This window comes from Phyllobates terribilis, unplaced genomic scaffold (genome assembly GCF_046119375.1).
Source record: "Phyllobates terribilis strain yellow unplaced genomic scaffold, ASM4611937v1 Scaffold_17__1_contigs__length_24005725, whole genome shotgun sequence".
Lineage (NCBI taxonomy): Eukaryota > Metazoa > Chordata > Amphibia > Anura > Dendrobatidae > Phyllobates > Phyllobates terribilis.
The window spans coordinates 10,073,368-10,079,505 of record NW_027362777.1 but is presented as its reverse complement, the minus strand read 5'-3'; the positions used below and the strand labels follow the sequence as shown (position 1 = coordinate 10,079,505).

The 6,138-nt window shown below is 48.7% G+C and overlaps 1 protein-coding gene across 2 annotated transcripts in view; it reads left to right on the top strand.

Annotated features, from left to right (window-relative positions):
- Nucleotides 1-697: 697 nt before the first annotated feature.
- Nucleotides 698-6,138, top strand: part of LOC141176074 (uncharacterized) — a 39,904-nt gene continuing 34,463 nt past the window's right edge. The window contains exons 1-2 of one of the 2 annotated variants that reach the window (XM_073660064.1): nt 698-2,442; nt 3,942-4,118. The gene's annotated coding sequence lies outside the window, so the exon portion shown is untranslated. The remainder of the gene's footprint in view (nt 2,443-3,941; nt 4,119-6,138) is intronic. The other variant, XM_073660065.1, reaches the window with a different exon arrangement.

The following is a 6,138-nucleotide window of genomic DNA, read 5'->3' as shown; positions in this document are numbered from 1 at the left end:
ATGTGTGGGGTCAGGAGGGGTTTACAGTGTGGATGTAGCAGAGCTGCGTGTGTACGAGGTGTACGGAGCAGAGCCGCGTGTGTACGAGGTGTACGGAGCGGAGCCGCGTGTGTACGAGGTGTACGGAGCAGAGCCGCGCGTGTACGAGGTGTACGGAGCGGAGCCGCGTGTGTACGAGGTGTACGGAGCAGAGCCGCGTGTATACGAGATGTACGGAGCAGAGCCGTGTGTGTGTACGAGGTGTACGGAGCAGAGCCGCGTGTACGAGGTGTACGGAGCAGAGCCGCGTGTACGAGGTGTACGGAGCTGCGTGTACGAGGTGTACGGAGCGGAGCCGCCTGTGTACGAGGTGTATGGAGCAGAGCTGTGTGTGTACGAGGTGTACGGAGCAGAGCCGCGTGTGTACAAGGTGTACGGAGCGGAGCCGCGTGTGTACTAGGTGTACGGAGCAGAGCCGCGTGTGTACGAGGTGTATGGAGCGGAGACGCGTGTGTACGAGGTGTACGGATCGGAGCCTTGTGTGTACGAGGTGTACGGAGCAGAGCCGTGTGTGTACTAGGTGTACGGAGCGGAGCCGTGTGCGTACGAGGTGTACGGAGCGGAGCCGCGTGTGTACGAGGTGTACAGAGCGGAGCCGCGTGTGTACGAGGTGTACGGAGCAGAGCCGTGTGTGTACTAGGTGTACGGAGCGGAGCCGTGTGTGTACGAGGTGTACGGAGCGGAGCCGCGTGTGTACGAGGTGTACGGAGCGGAGCCGCGTGTGTACGAGGTGTACGGAGCAGAGCCGTGTGTGTACTAGGTGTACGGAGCGGAACAAGTGTGTGTACGAGGATTTACGGAGCGGAGCCGTGTGTGTACGAGGTGTACGGAGCGGAGCCGCGTGTGTACGAGGTGTACGGAGCGGAGCCACGTGTGTACGAGGTGTACGGAGCGGAGCTGTGTGTGTACCAGGCGTACGGAGCGGAGCCGCGTGTGTAGGAGGTGTACGGAGCAGAGCCGCGTGTGTACGAGGTGTACGGAGCGGAGCCGCGTGTGTACGAGGTGTACGGAGCAGAGACGTGTGTGTACGAGGTGTAGGGAGCGGAACAAGTGTGTGTACGAGGATTTACGGAGCGGAGTCTTGTGTGTACGAGGTGTACGGTGTGGCGACACGTGTGTACGAGGTGTACGGAGCAGAGCCGCGTGTGTACGAGGTGTACGGAGCGGAGCCGCGTGTGTAGGGAGCGGAGCCGCATGTGTACGAAGTGTACGGAGCAGAGAGGAGTGTGTACGAGGTGTATGGAGCCGTGTGTGTACAGAGCCGTGTGTGTACAGAGCCATGTATGTACGGAGCCATGTGTGTACGATGTGTACAGAGCGGAGCCGTGTGTATGGAGTGGAGCCGTATATATACGAGGTGTATGGAGCGGAGCTGCGTGTGTACGGAGCCATGTGTGTACGGAGCCGTGTGTACGCTGTATACAGCTGTATACTCCCTAGGTTCGGTCGGAGACACCGCGGCTCTTTATCAGACTGTAGAAGAACTGACACTGGACACTTGGTAAAGCTGCGCTCGGACATTTCTTGTTTCTCGCACAGATATTGATAACATAAGATGGAGTCAGACGAACCCTCCTACAAAACCTGATAACAAAGTCATTACTACAGGACTGGATGAGAAAGAGATTTATTCTACAAGAAACGCTGGGGCCACAAATGAGAGAATTCGGGCCCCCAGCGTGTTAGTGTTGAGGAGAGCCATAGGCTCAAATACTTAATTAACCTCAAGACATAGGAGATTGAGAGAAAAGACCCACAAAGTGTATTATTTCACCTTACATAAGCTTGTTTAGATCTAAAGATGGCTGCCATCTCCTGTTTCATCACATCATGCTCTGTTCTGGGAGGAAGCTGCATTCTATAGGACTAACCAACCACAGAGCGACACATCGCATGGATCACGCCCCCTGATGACCACATAGACCAACCCACCCTGATAACCTTATGGACTACGCCCCCTGATTACCTCATTGACCACACCCCCTGATGACCTAATGGATCACGCCTCCTGATGACCTCATAGACCACGTCCCCTGGACTAACCAATCAATACATCTAGTTACTCACATTCTGGGGCTAACCGAGCCCATATACAGAGTTTATATAAATCTATGTTGGAGTTGAATAAAGGACACTTGGAGCTGTGCCATAGCTGATCAAGGAGGGCTTACATCCGACTGTGTGTGTGTCTGATGTTATTCTTTCTTGCATGCACTTGATCATATCCATTAGGCCAGGAGCAGGCAACTAGTGAATATACCAAAGTGTTCACCCTAACATTTTTGGTGCCCAACGTGGGGCCAGCAGAGGGAAAGCCCTATACCTTTAGGACCGGCGAGTGGAACGGCAGGACGCACTGAATACTCCGAGCCAGGAGACTGATCACCTCCATAACCAAACACGGTAAGTCTGCTGATTTTTATAATCTGTAGTAATTTCCCATGTTCCTCTGGGTATCCTGTGCAGATTGCCTGACTGTGTCCGGTTTTCGAGGTATCTGTAACACGGCAGAAGGGTCTCTCCGCTGCTGGCCATTTAACTGCGGAAGAACCGTCACGTGCTCAGTTGCCTGCTGCCTGTTATGTGTCGTGTTGAGGGGAGATTGACTGGTATTTAAAGGGAGCAAGTGAGTCTTTGAGTGGTGTCTGGAGAAGTAAAGGATATTGGCTATCGTACAGTTCACGTTTGTCGCCTGTGATATGATCTTCAGTTCTGGTGGAGAAAGTAGGGGTACTTAGCCTGGAGTGAGTGACTCGGCCCGGAGCCTAGTAAATTGAGTTTCGGCACGTAGCCTAGAGTGAGTGACTCGGTAAGGGGCCTGGTAATTGGATTAGTAAATTGAGTTTCGGCACATAGCCTAGTGTGAGTGACTGGCCTCGGGCCGGGTAATTGGATTAATACGAGGTGTTTTATTTTTTTATATGGAAATCAGACAGGCTGGACGGAGACAGAAAGTGTGTGCTGCAGACTCAGTTTTCCTTTAGAATCTTAGGTTTGAGTCATTCTCCCCCGTCTTATTGTTTGTTTTGTGTTTATCTTGGTCTATATAGAGAAGATGGAGAAATTAATGCAGTTTTGTCGTATTGGTACTAAGCCAAATTCAGATGGCAAGTTGGACCCATGTGCATTAGTAGCGACTCGTGAAGGGAAAAGTCATGTAAAACAATGTAAAAAGCTTATGAAGTTGTGTGGAATGCCTGAAGGGTGGGGGGGTTACAACCCCTGGAGTGGAAGAGTGTATTAAAAGAAAGAAAAGGTACTCTAGAAGATAATCTACTGCTAGGGCATGGGAAAGAGTCTCTGAAAGTTTGTATAGAGAAAATTGGGTAGAAGAGGAAAGGAAAAAGAAGGACAGAGTTTTGAGTTATGTGGCGGCGGCCATCTTGGAATGTTGCCCCAGATTATACAAACTGAGCCATATCATCATGTAACTGATGTATAGTAGATCTGGCTAAATCGAGTGAGGCACAATCCAGGAATATAAACACGACTTTTGGTGCTGAACATACTAGGCCAATGCTACACACCACAAGACCAGATCCTTTTTACCCAGTAATGATCACTATTGGCCAGTACTATACTCCTTTGGGAAGTGAACAGGCTTTACCCGTGTTCCCTGTCACAACGGTGTCCAGTGGGCCACCAACCCTTTCACCTAACACTCCCATCGTGAGCCCAGCTATTCTCCCACCTGGATCATCCCCAGCACCGACCCTTTCCACTGTCACTTCCACTGGCAACTCAGCCGCACGTCCACACGAGTTACTTCAAGCAGCGACCTCTCCTCGCAACACTTCCGCTACAACAGCTAGCCTTAGGAAGTGATACTCTTGTAAATTATGTCATTGCCCTCACTAAAGAATTGTCAGTAACACATGCACGAGTTTTGTCATCGATTCCAGATCCAGATTTCAGTGAAGGTACTCACACTTTCCAGCCTGGTGACTACGTGCTGGTAAAGAAGTTCACCAGAAGGACATCCCTTGAGTTGAGATTTGAGGGTCCCTATCAAGTGCTCCTGACCACTCCTACTTCAGTCAAACTTGAAGGAAGACCGACGTGGATACATGCCTCCCACTGTAAGAAGTTCATGCCTCCATCAGAACCTTCTACATAATGTTGCATATCCTTTACTTTGTGTGTTGTGCCATTCTATACTCATATGTAGGAGCACAACAGGTCGCAATCACCCAAGCAAGGGGGGTGATCACGTTCTGCTACAACACCACAGCACACGTTGCTTCTTTCAAATTTGATTATTGCGATGTAGTACAGTGTGATAATCAATGGGTTTCCTCACCCTCCGCAATGAGTCAACCGGCACAGCTGAGATCAGGGCAACAATATATATGTGTTACAGGAGATGGATGGGGACAAACTTGTAGTTCATGGAGGGCGGTAGGGTGGAACACTGGTGAAGATTGGGGGTATAGACCAAACACAGCCTTAAATAAACAAGATCCACAGGATAAATTCCTACTTACTAGGATGACACTTTTTCATACAAAAGTTCTTAAGCCTTGTGATACCATCAGCCAATGTAATCCTTTAATCCTCAACCTGGAGAACCATCAACCTGGCGATAAGGGCACCTATCTGTTGGGTACACATGTACAGTACAGACCAAAAGTTTGGACACACCTCATTTAAAGATTTTTCTGTATTTTCATGACTTTGAAAATTGTACATTAACACTGAAGGCATCAAAACTATGAATTAACATATGTGGAATTATATACTTAACAAAAAAGTGTGAAACAACTGAAAATGTCTTATATTCTAGGTTCTTCAAAGTAGCCACCTTTTGCTTTGATGATTGCTTTGCACCCTCTTGGCATTCTCTTGATGAACTTCAAGAGGTAGTCACCGGAAATGGTTTTCACTTCACAGGTGTCCCCTGTCAGGTTTAATAAGTGGGATTTCTTGCCTTATAAATGGGGTTGGGACCATCAGTTGTGTTGTGCAGAAGTCAGGTGGATACACAGCTGATAGTCCTACTGAATAGACTGTTAGAATTTGTATTATGGCAAGAAAAAAGCAGCTAAGTAAAGAAAAACGAGTGGCCATCATTACTTTAAGAAATGAAGGTCTGTCAGTCCGAAAAATTGGGCAAACTTTGAAAGTGTCCCCAAGTGCAGTTGCAAAAACCATCAAGCGCTACAAAGAAACTGGCTCACATGAGGACCGCCCCAGGAAAGGAAGACCAAGAGTCACCTCTGCTTCTGAGGATAAGTTTATCCAAATCACCAGCCTCAGAAATCGCAGGTTAACAGAAGCTCAGATTAGAGACCAGGTCAATGCCACACAGAATTCTAGCAGCAGACACATCTCTACAACAACTGTTAAGAGGAGACTTTGTGCAGCAGGCCTTCATGGTAAAGCAGCTGCTAGGAAACCACTGCTAAGGACAGGCAACAAGCAGAAGAGACTTGTTTGGGCTAAAGAACACAAGGAATGGACATTAGACCAGAGGAAATCTGTGCTTTGGTCTGATGAGTCCAAATTTGAAATCTTTGGTTCCAACCACCGTGTCTTTGTGCAACGCAGAAAAGGTGAACAGATGGACTCTACATGCCTGGTTCCCATAGTGAAGCATGGAGGAGGAGGTGTGATGGTGTAGGGGTGCTTTGCTGGTTACACTGTTGGGGATTTATTCAAAATTGAAGGCATACAGAACCAGCATGACTACCACAGCATCTTGCAGCGGCATGCTATTCCATCCGGTTTGCGTTTAGTTGGACCATCATTTATTTTTCAACAGGACAATGACCCCAAACACATCTCCAGGCTGTGTAAGGGCTATTTGACCAAGGAGGAGAGTGATGGAGTGCTAAGCCAGATGCCTTGGCCTCCACAGTCACCAGACCTGAACCCAATCGAGATGGTTTGGGGTGAGCTGGACCGCAGAGTGAAGGCAAAAGGGCCAACAAGTGCTAAGCATCTCTGGGAACTCCTTCAAGATTGTTGGAAGACCATTTCCGGTGACTACCTCTTGAAGCTCATCAAGAGAATGCCAAAAGTGTGCAAAGCAGTCATCAAAGCAAAAGGTGGCTACTTTGAAGAACCTAGAATATAAGACATATTTTCAGTGGTTTCACA